This window comes from Papio anubis, chromosome 8 (genome assembly GCF_008728515.1).
Source record: "Papio anubis isolate 15944 chromosome 8, Panubis1.0, whole genome shotgun sequence".
In the NCBI taxonomy this organism is placed as follows: domain Eukaryota; kingdom Metazoa; phylum Chordata; class Mammalia; order Primates; family Cercopithecidae; genus Papio; species Papio anubis.
The window spans coordinates 78,652,791-78,669,575 of record NC_044983.1 but is presented as its reverse complement, the minus strand read 5'-3'; positions in this window follow the sequence as shown (position 1 = coordinate 78,669,575).

Genomic DNA, 16,785 nt, shown 5'->3' with positions numbered 1-16,785 from the left:
ACCGGTTGAGTGTTAGTATCATGAAATGTTTTTTAATTTTGTTAGGTGCTTTTTCTGCACTTAAGCTAATCTTTTCAAAGTACCAACATTTGGTTTAGTAGATTTCTCTATTGTTTTGCCATTTCTGTTTCACATATTTCCAGTCTGTATAATTTATTTCCTTTTGCTGCCTTGGCTTTAGTTTGATCTTTTTCTTTTCTTTTTTCTTTTTGTTTATTTATTTATTTATTTATTTTTTGTGAGAGGGAGTCTCGCTCTGTCGCCAGGCTGGAGTTTCAAGCTATTCTCCTGCCTCAACCTCCTGAGTAGTTGGGATTACAGGCACGTGCCACAACGGCCAGCTAATTTTTGTATTTTTAGTAAAGACAGGGTTTCACCATGTTGGTCAGGATGGTCTCGATCTCCTGACCTTGTGATCTGCCCACCTTGGCCTCCCAAAGTCCTGGGATTACAGGTGTGAGCCACCATGCTCAGCCAGTTTGATCTTTTTCTAATCATGAGGTAGAAAATATGTTTTTAGACTTTAGATCTTTTTGTTTTTATTAGTAGTTGTCAGCAGTATGCTTCCCCCTATGTACTGCTCTGATTGCATTCTCTAAGTTTTGATTTACTGTGTTTCATTTTCATTAATCTCAAGGTGTGTTTTAATTTTCCTTGTAATTCCTTCTTTACAAGAAGAAGTTTGGTTACTTAGGCATGTGCTATTTAATTTCTTTATATTTCAAATTTCTCAAATTTCTGTTATTGATTTCTTTTTTTATTGATTTCTAATTTATATTTATTGTGGCAGGGAAAATGTACCTTTTATAATATCAATCATTTTTAACTTTTCAAGGTCTTCTTTTTATGGCCTAACATATAATGTATCTTGGTGAATGTTCTAGGGGTATTTGAGAATAATGTATATTCTGCTGTTGTTGGGTGTTCAACAGGTAATTCTTAGCTATAGTTTGGTTTATAATGTTGTTAAAAGCTCCTATTTTCTTACTGATATTATATCATTATGTTATTTTTATCATTGAAAGTTAGGTTTAGAATCTTCAATTATTATTCAATTCTCAATTTCTCTCTTCATTTATATTTGTTTTGGCATCAAATATTTTAGAACTGTCTTGTTAGGTGCATATTTGTTTATAATTTTTATATCTTCCAGACAGATTGACATTTTGATCATGAAACCTTCATCTTTGCCTATAGTAACATTTTTCTTAATGTCTATTTTGTCTTCTGCAGTATATTCACTCACTCAAGTGCTCCTTTGTTTACTATTTGCATGATATATCTTTACTATCCTTCCACTTTCAACCTATTTGCATTAATGAGCCATTATTTTAGAAATTATTACTGGTCAGGTGTGGTGGCTCACACCTGCAATCCCAGCACTTTGGGAGGCCAAAGTGGGAGGATCACCTGAGGTCAGGAGTTTGAGACCAGCCTAGCCAACATGGTGACACTCCATCTCTAGTAAAAATACAAAAAGTAGCCGAGCATGGTGGTAGGCACCTGTAATCCCAGTGGCTCTGGAGGCTCAGGCAGGAGAATCACTTGAACCCGTGAGGCGGAGGTTGCAGTGAGCCGAGATCACACCACTGCACTCCAGTCTAGGTGACAGAGTGAGACTCTGTCTCAAAACTAAAAACTAAAAAATAAATACATAAGTTAATAATAAAAAGATTATTACTGTCATGTTTTACCTTTGATTGGTGTATTTAATCCATTAATATTTTGTATAATTCCTGAAAAAATGAGAATTTCATCTGCCATTTTACTACTTGTGTGTCATATTTTTGTTCCCATTTTCCTCCATTACTGCTTTTCTCTCTGAAAGTAGGTGTTTTTAGTGTATCCTTCAATTCTCCTGTTGTTTGATTTTTTTTTGAGTTATTTTCTTATTAATTGATCTAGGCATTACAATTAATCTTAATTTCAAAAAATCTACTTTGAATTAGCACCAATGTAGTTTATATAGTATAAAGTCTTTGTTTCTATATAGCTTTGTTCCCTCTCACCTTTGCCTTAATGCTTTTATTATTATTCAAATTAAATGCTGATAAGGTCATCAACCCAGTTTTATAATCATTGCTTTATGCATTTGTCATTTTAGTCAGATGGGAGAAACAATGATTTGCAAACTAGTAAGCATTTATAAGGGATTTTGTATCCAGTTATGTAATTATCTTTACTAGTGTTACTTTTTTTGTGTGCGAATTCTAATTGATGTCCATTTTTCTTTCATTTCAGTTTAAATTAGTCCCTTTAGTATTTCTTCTCTGGCCAGTCCAGAGGCAATTCTCTCAGTTTTTTCTTTCCCTGAAAACATCTTAATTTCTTTTTTTTATTTTTGGAGAATAGTTTCACTGGATAAAGAATTTTTGATGACAGTTCTTTTTCTTTTAGTATTTAAATATGTGATCCGTCTGCCTTCAGGCTTTTATGGTTTCTGATGAGAAGTCAACTGTTAATTTTATCAAGGATCACTTGTATGTGATTATTTTCCTCTGGATAGTTTCAATACTCTCTCTGCCATTAACTTGCAATAGTTTGACTGTGGTATTGTTACCAGAAAGAAGGTCTTGAATATGAGTTTTACAGGTTCTTGGCGTATTGAATAAAGAATTGAACAAAACACACAAACAAAGCAACAAAGTAATGAAACAGCAAAAGCAGTGATTTATTGAAGTGAGATTACACTCCACCGGGTGGGAGAAGGCTGAGCAAGTGGCTCAGAAAACTTGGTTGCAAACTTTTCTGGGGTTTAATTACCCCTTAGAGGTTTCCTACTGGTTAACAGCTATGTGAATAAAGGATTTGGCCTGTGGCCAAGTAGAGTTCGAAGTAGATTAACCTGTGGTCAACCATAGGCTGAGCTGGCACCCTATGCAAATGAAGGAGTGACCCATGACCAACCAGAGGTGCTTTCCATTGGTGACACAGTGGAGGGGGGTGGTTTATAGGGGAAATGTCTTTTGGTCCCTTGTTAGTTGGGCATGGAGATGCAGGGTTTTCCCTCTGGTCAAGGTCCAGGGAGTTGGCACAAACTGGCTTTAGGTTTCCTGTCTCCAGACCATGTTATCCTGACTCATTTCCCACTGAGAGACATGATCCCCATAAGTATTTATGGGAGGCAGAGGGACCAATGATCTTTCTTCTGCAACTGTTTCATGCTGATTAGGGCATAGTTCTTACCTATTGGGGACCATAGAACTCTTTCCCTGCTCTGTCTAGTGGAAACAGGGTAGCTTCTTGATGGTGGAGGAAGGCATTATCACCCACAACTGGTTGGAAACCCTACGCAAGCATCATGCAAACATGGAATTGCTTTAAGGGGGAAAGTAAAAAATTGATTAACATTTTAAACAAGATTGGACCAAAAGTTAAGGCTAACAGTATTGGCAATAATTGGTACTACCAAAGGAAGTAATGTAGATAGTAACCAGTATTGCCAAGGTCCTGTGAGAGTTCTCAAAGACTCAGATTTATTTGCCTGGGTAGTGATATTCCTAATATATTCTTGTACTAAACCAGACTGACATAAAAGCAACAATCTTCTTTTAAATATAGACAAGTTCCTCCTTGTCTGGCTGTGAGGAGGTCTAAGGCTCTTTGATTTTGTAGGACTGCCATGGTCAGGGAGTCCAGCTGTTGTTGAAGTCTAGTGAGGCCCTCTGCGCTTTTTTGGAGGTATATCACAGTTTCTTTAGGCAGCTTATGCTGGATTCCCAAGGCTCCTCCTCCTGTAGCCGACCCTGCTATGCCCATCATGGCAGATAATATTAAGCCTAGAGGGATAGAGGTCTGCTCAGTGATAGATTTTGTGATGTTGGTACATGGGGAAAGAGAGAGATGTGTTGGCCCACGCAAAAGTTAAATAAGGGGAAATGTTGGCGATGGAATATTTTCCCTTCCTTTGTGATGGAAATTGTAAATATGCTGAAGAACCACAAATCCAAAAATTTCCTTGTGAAGGTGAAATTTGAGCTGCAAAACTGTTTTGTAGTAAAGTTGTAAAAGTTGGGGGATTTTGTTTCAGGTTATCTTGGCTATAAGCGATAAATTTTGTGCAGCCAGGTTTGTGCAGTGGTTACGGGGTCTAGTAGGGGATGGTAAATTTGGCTGGTATTTTTGAGTTCTTTGAATTGGAGTACTCTTTTAGGATCCCCTCAGAAGGAGGCAAGACAAGACATATTGGCAATTTTCAAATAATACACTGAGATAGGGTGAATACAGGTAAGCTGCATGAGGGCAGCCAGAGTAGAAACTAGAAGTTTTAGTTTTGTCAACAGGAAAGAGGGGCTGTGTTGGTCCAGGGACCTGATAAAGCAGAAAATTGTCTTCCTGTTCAAAATTTCTTTTTAGTAATTGAATTCTTGCAGAGGTATTAACTAGGAAATGTAACCCACCAACAAATGTCCAGTTACATTGACTCTCTTGGAGTTCTCCAATGAAAGTAATGGAATTAGCATGGTTATTGCAAAGGCAGAAAGGGAATTGCTCTGTATACAAGCTAAGGTAGTAGAGCATCTTTCCTTTTGTAGTTTTTGGACTGTGGTTGGTGGTTAAAATAAACAACTTAAAGAACCTGGGACTTGATCCAACAAAATTATTTTTTACTGACTGTTGGGCTACATATCTCCAACCCATGGGACAAATGAGTTTGTCCCTGGAAGTAGGCTGGGACACTAGGCCAGTCCCCTAACATTACAGGCCTGGTATATCCCCAGCTTTTGGTAGTCATGCAAAGCCAACAGGTTAAGTTTAACAAACTAAAAATATGGTTAATTGTTTCCCTTTCTGAAAGGCCAATGTCCTTGACAGCCATTAAGGTAGGGCAGTACCAAATGCCAAGAAAATGAAGCGGTTACCTATTTTCTAGATTGGCTTCATGTGGAGTCTTCTGTGGCTATTTTTAAACAGAAGAAAACAGTTTGCTTAATTATTACAAAGGAAGTGATTCCATCCATTTGAAAGAAAGCAACTAAACTGCATAAATATAAAAATGACGACTATTATCCAGCCTACAGTAACTATGAAACAAAAACACCAAGGAAAGTTGGTACGCATTTACTTATCTTTTAGCTGTCTTTTAAACAGGTACTTCAGGTTTTCCACAGCTTCTCAGGTATAGTGGCTGGGGGGAGCTTCAGTTTCCAGGTCCGGGGCTTCAGATATTGCAGGCTTGACCCTGAAAAGATATATCCAACTATCTAATCCTAGTACTTTGACCATGGAAAGCATGACCAGCACCACTGAAAACGGTCCCTTCCATTTGAGTTACAATTGTTCAGCAGGTGATCCCTCCTTTCATGTTTTAAAAAGTACCTTATCTCCTGGCCTGATTTTGGGTTGCTGGTTAGTTTCTGATGCAGGGAGCCTTTGAATTCCAAACTTTTGTAAAGCCTGCTGAAATTGTCCAAGGTTAACTAGGTATTTTACTAAGCTTTCTGTTTCGAGATCAGTGATTAGATCATTAGTTAAAAATGCCCTCTCGTACAACATTTAATATGGGCCTGCATTAATTTTTACTCTTGGGGGATTATGGATTCTCAAGAGGGCTACAGACAATAAGCTGCCCCAAGTTTCTGACGTTTCGTGAACAGCTTAGCTAATGCTCATTCTGGAGTTTGATTAGCCTTTCGCTTTCTTGGAAGATTGACACCTCCATGCTGAATGTAAATAATATTTGATTCTGAGTGTCTTAGCAAACCCTTGAGTAATTTGGGAGATAAAGGATGTGCCGTTGCTTTGGAGGCTCTGGAGTAACTGAAACTGGGGGTATTATTTCTTTTAAGAGACGCTTCACAACTTCGTTGGCCTTCTCTGTTCTGGTAGGGTACGCTTCAACCTAGCCAGTAGAAGTATATATTAGTACTAACAAAAACTTGTATCCTCTACAAGCTGGCATATGGGTCAAGTCCAATTGCCAGTCTTCCCCTGAGTAAGTTCCCCTTCTCTGGAATTTTCCTATAGAGGTGGTGTTTTGTTCCCTGGGTTGTTAAATGCCCCAGTGAGCAGGTTTGACAGACCTGCTTAATCACCGAAGCTAAGTTAGGCCCCAGTGAAGAGCCTGTTTATCATGGCCAGGGTGTCATATTTCCCCATATGGAAAGAGTCATGAAGGGTTTTTATAATTCTCCATTGGGTTGTTTGTTTGAGGAAGATATACTTTTGATCCCATGTACTACCAGGATCTTTGTTTTTTGTTCTTATTGTTGTTGTTGTTGTTTTTCCTTCTTGCTCATTTATTAACTATTCTTCCTATATTGTGTTTTCAGGTTCCATTGGGGAATCACAGAAAGCATTGCTAGGAGCTGTTGGGATTGCAACCTGAGGGCTGTAGCTTCGGTTTCTTTATCGGCTTTTCTATTCCCTTGTGCTAAAGGGGTTAAATCTCTTTGATGACTCCTACAAAGAATTACCACTGCCACCTTTGGCAAGTGTATTGCTTCCAATAGTTGAAGAATTTCAGACAATGCTTTCTGGGGAAATGTTTACTAGTTAGTAGTCCTCTTTCTTTCCAAATTGTAGCATGAGCATAAATGCATATTTGGAATCTGTATAGATGTTAAGCTTTTTCCTTTGTCCCAACATTAATGGTTGGGAAAGAGCAATTATTTCATCCTTTTGTGCTGACGTGCCTGGGGGCAGTGCCTGGGCTTTAATAATGGTATTGTGATTTACTATTACATATCCAGCTCGGCTCGCCCTATTTGACACAAAGCTGCTGCCGTCTATGAATCTGTCATCTCCACAATCTGGGAGAGGCTGATCTTTTAAAATTCAGGCTCCCTAACAGATGTGTGTGCAATGACCTGCTCATAGGAATGATCAGTTATTGGCCCTGTAGGAAGCAATGGACCTGGATTCACGTTGTCACAGGTTTTAAGGGTTACACCTGGATTGTCTGTGAGCATGGCCTGGTATTTGGTTAACCTTTTCCCCATCATCTAGATGTGTCCTTTTACTTCTAGGATTGACTGCCTGATACAGGGTTAGCCCATCCAGTGGTTGACTCAGGGCGGCTTCTTCTACTAAAATAGCAATGGCTGCTATTGCCCACAAGCAGCTTGGCCACTCTGAGGCCACACCTTGTAATGGCCACTCTGAGGCTACTCCTTGAAATTTCTTTGAAAAGTAGGCAGTTGTTCTGTGTTCTGATCCCAGTCTCCGGGTTGGCACTCCCACAGCTATGCCCTTTTTTCTGCTACAGAGAAGGAGTAGAGCTTAGTGAGGTCTGGGATGCCAAGAGCAGGAGTCTGGCTGAGAGCCTGTTTTAACTTAAGGAAGGCTTTTCTCATGTCCAGGGTCCATTCCCTTGACTCATTTTCTGACCCCCTTGTTGCTTCATAAAGGGGCTTTTCTATACGCCCCAAACATGATACCTATATTCTGCAAAAGTTGGCCATTCCCAGAAATGAATGAAACTGTTGGTTGGTTGTGAGGGGGAGCCCAAACTTCATTCTGGGGATATTTGCTGGGCTCTGGCTGCTAAGACATACCATAAATATTGGACCAATTGGAGGGTAACCTGAGCCTATTTTGGACACTTTGTGTCTCCCATCTGTCAGGAAACTCAAGGTTTTTATAGTATTACATTCGGATACCTCCTGGGTTGGCTACACAGGAGAAGGTCATCCACGTACTGGAGTACACTCTTGTTTTCCAACTGTAGATTCCCTTAGATCCCTCTCTAAGGCTTGTGCAAAATAAAAATAAAAAGAAAAAGAAAAAGAAAAGGAAAAAGAAAAAAAAAGGCTATCCTGAAACCCCTGAAGGAGCACTTCCCAAGTGTATTATTGTTGTTTTCTGGTATTAGCATTTCCCCATTCAAAGGGGAAAAAAAAGTGTTTTGAGACTCTGGGGCCAGGGCAATGGAGAAGAAAGCATCTTTTAGGTGTAGGACTGAGAACCATTCTGCAACCCCTGGCGCCTGAGTCAGGAGAGTATATGGATCCACCACAAATTGGTGGAGAGAAATAATAGCCTCATTAATCATTCTGAGATCCTGTACTTTCTGGTATCCTCCTGAAGCCTTTAAAATGGGTAAAATGGGGGTACTACAGGGAGAAATGCAGGGTTTCAGAAGTCCGCGGACAAGTTATTTCTTAACTATGGGTGCTAAACCCTTTCCTTCTTCCAGCTTAATTGGGTATTGTTTTCAGTTGGGAAAATAACTGGAGTCTTAAACTGTATATTTTAAATGGGACTACCATTTCAGCCCTTCTAGGCCTCCCTGTATAGCATGTTAGTGGGTTGGCCTCCTTGTTGACATGGTCTGGAACATCGTCTGCATTATTGACCATTAGCAATTGTGCTGGGTGGTGCTTGAATTGCCCATATAATATCTCTTTCCAATAAGGGGACTGGACAACTTGGTATTATTAGAACTTCCTGATGGCAAATTCGTTTTATGAATTGGCAGGTTAGAGGATGAGCAGGAATCTTGTTTGTAGATTTCCCTTTGTTCCCATAACATTTGTGTACTAGGAGGAGATCTTTCCTGCATAAGCCGTAAGGACAGAGTAATTTCCCCCTATAACAAAAAGGAATTGGATTTGCATATCCATGATATCCACAGCTACCTGGGACTCATTAGTAGTAATGATGAGGTTCCTGGGGGTGGTGAGGAAGGTCCCAGGCACCTTCAGTCTCCTAATTCCTCCTTTTGCACTGCTAGAGTTTTGACTAACTGAACCCCTCAGTGGAAGTGGGGGCAGTCAATTCTCCAGTACCAGGGCGTGTAATGGGTGCCTTTGCACTGAGAGCAGAGGCCTGGCAGGGGCTTAGTGCAGTCCTTTGCCCAATGTCCATTTTTCTTGTGCTTGAAGCAAGAGCCTTTGCTGGCATCATCCTTATAACCCTTCAAGTTTCCCTTGGATACTCATTGAACATTAAGGGCATTGTTGTGACAGCTGCCATAATTTTGGCTTGCCATTTTTCCTTGCTCTGTTCCCTTTCTCCTTTCTCTGGGTCACATTTGTTGTACACCATAAAAGCTGTATCAAGAAACTGATTTTGATTAGTGTGTGGCCCCATCTGTACCTTCTGCAGCTTATGCCTAACTTCTGGGATGGGTTGCCTAATGAAATGCTGTGCCATTCATACTTTGCCTTTGGAGAGGAAGGGTCCAGATTGGTGTATTTTTTTAAAGGCTTCCCCTAATTTATCCCCTAACCTCCCTTAATTTATCATAATTTACTGCCTTAGTTATTCTTTTTCATTCCTCCAAAGAGAACCTCAAAGAATTTGGCCTGGTTGTTCATCCCTGTAGGGGTGTTACAGTTCCAATTAGGGTCAGTAGTGGGGACTGTGTCTGGTACTGGGTGATTGCCCTGAGAGTTTCAGGCAAATAAATTGTTTACTTCCTGGGGGGCAACCTTAAAGATTTGTTCTTTTTCCAAGGAAGTACAACAGTTTGCTAGAATTAATTGAATATCTCTCCATGAGAGATCAAAGGGTAAGGTCAAAGTTTGGAACCAGTCTGCATGTGGGATTTTTGGAATAGCTTCCTGGCTTTTCTTTACATTATTGTATGTCAGTTATGGAAAAGGGGACTTCTGCACAGATGGGGCCCTTGGCTCCTGCTACTCCCCTAAGGGGAAGCAGGGCTGGAGGGGAAGTCGAATAGGGTGTTCCCCTCCGAGTGTGAGGGGACTTCACTCACACTCAGATCGGTTCTTGATCTTGGGCTGTAGCCTCAGGAGTACTTTGCAGGGAGTGGTTGCAGTTTCCCCTGAAAGACAGATGGCCCTTGTAAAAGGGGGTCATCAACAATATCTGGTTCTGCCTCAGGATTTTCTTTTTGAGGCAGCTTCTTGGAGTTTTGCAGATTTTTTAGTTTTGATATAGGGCCATGAAGGCCTGTACGTATGAGATTTCTGACCATTTACTCAACCTTTGCAAAATAAGTCTAGTTGCAATATGGTTTGTAATGAAGACTACCATTGATGGCCCATTGTTCCTGGCTGTCCAGATGATATTGGGGCCATAGAGTATTACAGTAAAAAATTCAGACGTGGCCGGGTGTGGTGGCTCACGCCTGTGATCCCAATACTTTGGGAGGCCAAGGAGGGTAGATCCCAAGAACAAGAAATCGAGACCAGCCTGGCCAACATGGTGAAACCCCATCTCTACTAAAAACACAAAAATTAACTGGGCACAGTGGTGCGTGCCTGTATCCCAGCTACTCAGGAGGCTAAGGCAGGAGAATTGCTTGAACCCGGGAGGCGGAGGTTGCAGTGAGAGGAGATAGTGCCACTGCACTCCAGCATGGTGACAGAGCGAGACTCCATCTGAAAAAATAAAATAAAATAAAATAAAAAATAAGATGCTTTCTCCTTAGATTGACAGGGTCAAATTGATTCCAATGGTTGAGGATACAGCAAAGTGGGGAATCAGGTGGAATGAATGGAGAGTTGCTTATAGTGATCTGGAAAAGGGAAGAGGACTTTGAAAGAGTCGGACTTGGCAGGCGGTGGCTCAAGCCTGTATCAGCACTTTGGGAGGCCAGAGACAGGCGGATCACGAGGTCAGGAGATCGAGACCATCCTGGCCGAACAGGTGAAACCCGTCTCTACACTAAAAAATACAAAACCTTGAGCGTGATTAGGCTGGTCTTCTCCGAGGAGGCTGAGGCAGGAAAGAATAAGCGGGGAACCAGGTGAGGAGCTGCAGTGAGGCAGATCCGGCCACAACACTCCAGCCCTGCATTTGGCAAGCAAGACTCCGTCTCAAAAAAAAAGAAAAAGTGAGGACTTGTTGGTGACCAAATTTTACACGGGGCATCCACTGGAAAAACACTAAGGTCATGTCTAGGAGTCCCAGAGGGGTGTCCTCACTGAGGGCCCTTTTTAGTTTAATCAGGCATCTTAGATGACGGCACCATTTTGGAATGGTTCCCTCCACAATTGATGGCCCAGTACGAGTTTCCCTCTTGTCCCTGGATGCGAGGGCTGGCTGTATTTGTCGCTGAAATGTGATAAGGCTATGCTTTCCCATGATTCCCATTGTATTAGGGTGATAGTCATAAATTTTGATGACAGAAACTGAACACTGGGCAGGCTTCTTTTGTAATGGGGATCAAGCGTAATTGCTCAGAGAGGTAGGATGGATTTGGGGCATGAAAAATGAAATAATAGGGTTGGCTATTCCGCTCAAGCTCCGGGCAAGAGAGGGAATGATTAAAAATCCACCACTATGACGGTGGGTCCTGTGTACAGGCAGGCCATTCTATAGAAATAATATGGTTACTACAAATGAAACAGGCCTCTTTCAGTGGAGTTCCAAAAGGTAGGATGTATTCTAAAGCTTGTGGGCCCCAGAGGTCCTCAGCCAGTCAGATAGATTGAGTAGGAGAAGGGAGGTCAAAACACCTAAGAGACATTATCTTCTGGCGTTGTGGGCAGACTTGGACTCCACAGGAGAATTTAAGCATAAGAAAGAGAGGGCTGAAATCACCTGAAATGTGTGTGAATTTACCTTGGATGAGCTGCTCCTCCCAATTATGTCACACATAGTGATAAGGGACTATAATCAGAAAGGACAGAAAAGAGTCCTTCTCTTTATTGGGCAGGGCAGCTATCCCTGTTCATTCCTTGGCCTTCAGGCAAAATCAGAGAGTGGCCACAACCATTTGCCCTCAATCACCAAGGAGTTACTAGGAAATGGCCACTGAAGGACAAAACAAACAAACAAACAAACAAACAAACAAACAAACAAAACCGGAAAGGAGACTGAAACAAAAAAAAAAGAAAGAAAGAAAGAAAAGACTCAGGTTCCTTGGTGGAAATGGGCAGGACAGTGGTGGTCATGTGCTTCCACACGGATGCCTTTCAGTCCCACCAGACCACCAGAGAGTGACCCCAGCCAGAGACCTGCAGTTGTCTCCATGCTTAGATGCTGTCTACCAAGGGTCCCAAGTTAGGAAAGGAAAAGGGAGAGAGAAAGGGAGAGAGAAAGGGGTTCCCTTGTATGGAGCGGAGGGAGCCTGCATAGGGATGAGTCCATCCCATACCCACAAATGAAGGCTTGATAAAAAGGAAAAGAAAAAGAAAGAAACAAAAAAGGAAAATACGTCCCCAGATTTAGGCTTACCTCCTGACTGGCATGCGAAAATATGTTACCAGAAGGAAGGTCTTGAGTGAGAGTTGTACAAGTTCTTGGCATGTTGTACAAAAAATTGAACAAAATGCATGAACAAAGCAACAAGAGAATGAAACAGCAAAAGCAGAGATTTATTGAAGTGAGAGTACACTTTTCAGAGTGGGAGCAGGCCTGAGCAAGTCATTCAAGAGCCTCAGTTGTGAAGTTTTCTGGGGTTTAAATACCCTTTAGAGGTTTCCCATTGGTTACCCACTATGTTGATGAAGGATTTGGGCCCACAGTCAATTAGAGGCTGAAGTGAATTGGCCCAACTAGAGGTAGTCGTGAGTTGGTGCCCTATGCTTCCGGAGTTTCCATGGTTTCTAGACAGCTTCTGGAGAGCAAAGGTGAAAGAGGTGAAAACAGGACAAATTAAAGCACCATAAGCCTTGCTGTTCTTACTAGGAGTCAGCCATTTAAAGAAAATTCTCATATTTTTATGGTCCTTTGGTTAATTTTCAGAGTTATAAAAATCTTGATTTTGATAATTATTGCATCAGTAATCTTTTTGTTCTTAAAAAGGATAGATTGTGGAGGTCCTTATTTTGCTGTTCTGGAAATGCCTCCCTCTTGTGTACATTTTTACATTTTTCTGAGAAAGCATATAATTATCTATCTAAAAAACTGGAATAAAAATATTGTAGAAATTAAATTAGCTTATATGCAACTTTACATTTACATGCAAGGTGTGTGTGCACATCTATATTTTACTGAAATAATGGTAACAGTCAGTGAATATTTTACATATAGTGATTACTCTTTTAGGTCTTTTTATAGCTCAACTTTGCCTAATGAGGTTTTATTTTGGGTAATCTATAGCTACTGGTCCTAAAGAGGAAAATGTATCCTAGTTTGTTTCTTCTTAATCTGTGGCTTACTTATGTAAAAGAAAACAAAACTTGAAGACCCTCTAAAGTGTATTATGCCAACAGGGACAAGGCGGCTGCAATTGTGCTTCTTAGATTATAGATTAACTCTCTTCCTCATTGTTCTTGTTCTGTATATGATTAGGAGAGACCAGAGAGCAGATCTTCTCTCCTTCAAATCAGATTTTTGTTATAGATTAACTGCCTCCTTCATTGTTCTGTACCTAACTCAAACTAGATGATACAAAAGACCCCATGAGTCTTCAGTGGAAGATTAAATATGTTTTGTGGAATGTTAAATATATCCTTCCCCAAAGAAAAAGGCCACCTTGACTAATTAGATTGTTAGGACTGTGCATTGTCTTATATACAAAGCTGTTGAAATTCTGTTAAGCCTCTCTAACTTTGCCTGTACAAATGATCCCAAACTTTAATACTTTGGAACACTGACTTCCATTCTTTTGAATCTATGCTTCCAGGGCTGTTGTTCTCAAACTTTGCCTTTGAATAAACTCTCTTTAAATAGATTCTAACCCTTTTAATTGTTTGCAGCTGATGCTTGCCTATTACTAAATGAAAATGATACATGTGAATCCAAAACCTCCAACCTCTACCCAATCTCTACTAGATGTGGATGTATGCGTAAGGGTGAGCAAAAAAGGAAAGTGTCATCTTTGAAAGTGAAGTGCTTTATTCCCTATTATACTTCATGAACTGGGGACAATTTTTACATTGCACTGTTTCCATAGAGACTTCCCCACTGAACTTCCCCTCTCAGTAAAGTCGTGGTGATGATAGGTTTATTTTCAGGTTAATATTTATGGATATGTCACTTAATTGATTCATTTTAAAACTCTATTGCATGGAGAATGTCAACAATGAACACCCTTGAGCATGAAATAAGAGACTATTTATCCCCTTCATGAAGTGCCTCAATCAAAGGAAATGAGAAAGTAATAAGTTAAGTGAATTAAATGTGAGAAGTGAAAGCATACAGAAACTTCAAAATCTCACTCTACGACCTTTGCCCTAGATGCTGCAGTTACCTTTTCTGTAAGTTACACTGAGTTTAATCAGGTCAAGTTTTAATTCTCTCACTTTAGCAGAATCAGTTTGTATTCTTAGTTAACAAGAGTAGACTCAGAGTAAAAAGCCAACACATGAAAAAGAAGAACATATTTGTAAATTATACATCTGGTCAGAAGTTAACATCGAGAATATATAAAGACCTACAACTCAATAACAAAAAGCAAACAATCCTATTGAAAGTACAAAAATTAGCTGGGCGTGGTAGTGTGTGCCTGTAGTCCCAACTACTCAAGAGGCTGAGGTGGGAGGATTGCTTAAGCCCGGGAGGTGAAAATTGCAGTGAGCTCAGATCACATCACTGCACTCCAGCCTGGGTGACAGAGTGAGACCCTGTCTTAAAAAAAAAAAAAAAAAAAAAAAAAAAAAAAAAAAAAAAAAAAAAAAAAAAAAAAAAAAAAAAAAAAAAAAAAAAAAAAAAAAAAAAAAAAAAAAAAAAAAAAAAAACAACAACAACAACAACAAAAAACAAAAAACAAAAAAAAAAGAAAGAAGAGAAAAAGGAAAAAAATGGAAAAAGGACAAGAATAGGCATTTCTCTAAGGTAGATTCACACATGGCTAAGAAGCACGTGAAAAGATGGTAAATATTACAATTATTAGGAAAATACAAATGAAAACCACATTGAGATACCAACTCATACCTATTAGGATAGCTACTATGAAAATCAAATAACAAGTATTGACAAAGATGCAGAGAAATTGGAACCCTTGTATACCATTGGTGGTAATGTAAAAACATACCACCTCTATGAGAAACAGCATGGCAGTTGGTTAAAAATTCAAGATAGAATTGTCATATGATCTAGCAATTCCTTCTCTAGGTATACACCTAAAAGAATAAAAAGTAATGTTTTGAAGAAGTATTTGTACAACCAGATTCATAGCAGCATTAGTCACACTAGTTAAAATGTGGAAATAACCCAGGTGTTTATGAATGGATGAATGGATAAACAAAATGTAGTATATACATACAATGCAATAAGATTCAGTCTTAAAAAGAAAGACATTCTGACATAAACAAAGTGGATAAACCTTGAGGACATTATGCTAAAGTGAAATAAACCAGTGACCAAAAGACAAGTACTATGTGATTTCACTTTTATGAGCTACCTAGAGTAGTCAGTACCTAGAGATTAAAGTAGAATGGTGGTTGATAAAGGCTGGGAGGAGCCAGGAATGAAGTGTTATTATTTAATGTGTATAGAATTTCAGTTCTGTAAGATGAAAAGGATTATGGAGATTGATTGCATATTAAAGCAATTGTATTTAACATGAATGGACTATAGACTTAAAATGGTCAGTATGGTAAACTATATCTTATGTATATTTTACCAATTTATTAAAATGTAGATAACACTCAAGCCTCTAATTTGATATTAGTAAGCTTGACGGGCCCAGGAATCTGCATTTTAAACAAACAACACTCCTCTGTGCCCTGGCAACAATGTGATGTGGCCAATGGAGGAGTTCTATTTCAGAAACTGAATGGAGATGATGCATTGAGAATGACAACAATCTTCCAAATAAGGTGCTCTATAAATCACAGTGTGATCTACAAACAGAAAAGAAAAAGTGAGACTCAGGGGCATAGTAGATTTGCTGGGAAAGACTGTAGACAGGGTGTAAATCTCAGATTGACAAAGATCCACATATTTTCTCATGGCACTGAGCAGGCTGAAGGGAGAATTTGACAGACCTTAATCTCATTCACTTCCTTCACTCCAATTTGGGCAGAATTGGAGACTCTAGCCAGTCTCAGTGTTCTAGTCTATTGAATGAAATAATAGTGGTTGGGCCCTGTCTTCTTGTTCAAACAAAACAAATCTGTGAAATGTGGGACCCCACCGAGGACTGGATGGGCAGTAACATTTACAGGAAAGCATCTTCCTCTGCCTCACTCAAATGATTAAGAAAGCAGCCAAGATGGAATAGCGAAGAACAGATACTCCCTCTTGCCTGAAATAAACAAAATGGAAGAAAATATATGTTGCAACAGTGTTAAGCCAGTGGAAATCAGGCAGTGGAGAAGAGTGATCCTTGAGTGACAGGAAATGAATTAGGTGAGCCCTAGGATGCTCTAGTTTACTGCCTGCAGAGTTTCTAGGCTGCAGCTCAGGAAACAAGAACCCAAGTAGAGCCCAGCGGAGACTCTGAATTGAGGAGATGGATGGAGCTTAGGGTACAGGGAAAGTAGGGAAGCTAGAATTCACAATACAGGGTACTGGAAGGCAGAGAGAACTCTGGAGATAGGCAGAGTGAGCCAAGAGTATGCAGCAGAGTACTCAGCATGTGTATGTGAGGAAGCTACTCCAAGTCAGGAGGAAAACACACACACACACACACCTCCCCCTCCCCCCAAGGGAATAGATGAAACAGGAAACAGTGCAAACATAAGCAAGGGAAAAAACAAACAGAAATACCTTCCAATTTAGATAGGCACCTACCAATTTAGGTAGGCACCAAAGTACTGTGAGATTTGCTGCAACACCATAAAGAGGTACACTCAGAATTTGCACCCAGGTCTCTCTGACTCACAGAACCTTATACTTGTGAGTGCCTTTCCTCCTGTTCAAGGGGAGGAATAGAAACCAATTTTCAAATCTATATCTTTGTAAAGGAAGGATGTTGTGAGAATTAGGGTATTTTAAAAAAATTATAGAGAAGTTTTCAATGTCACCTGTTAGAGCCACCTA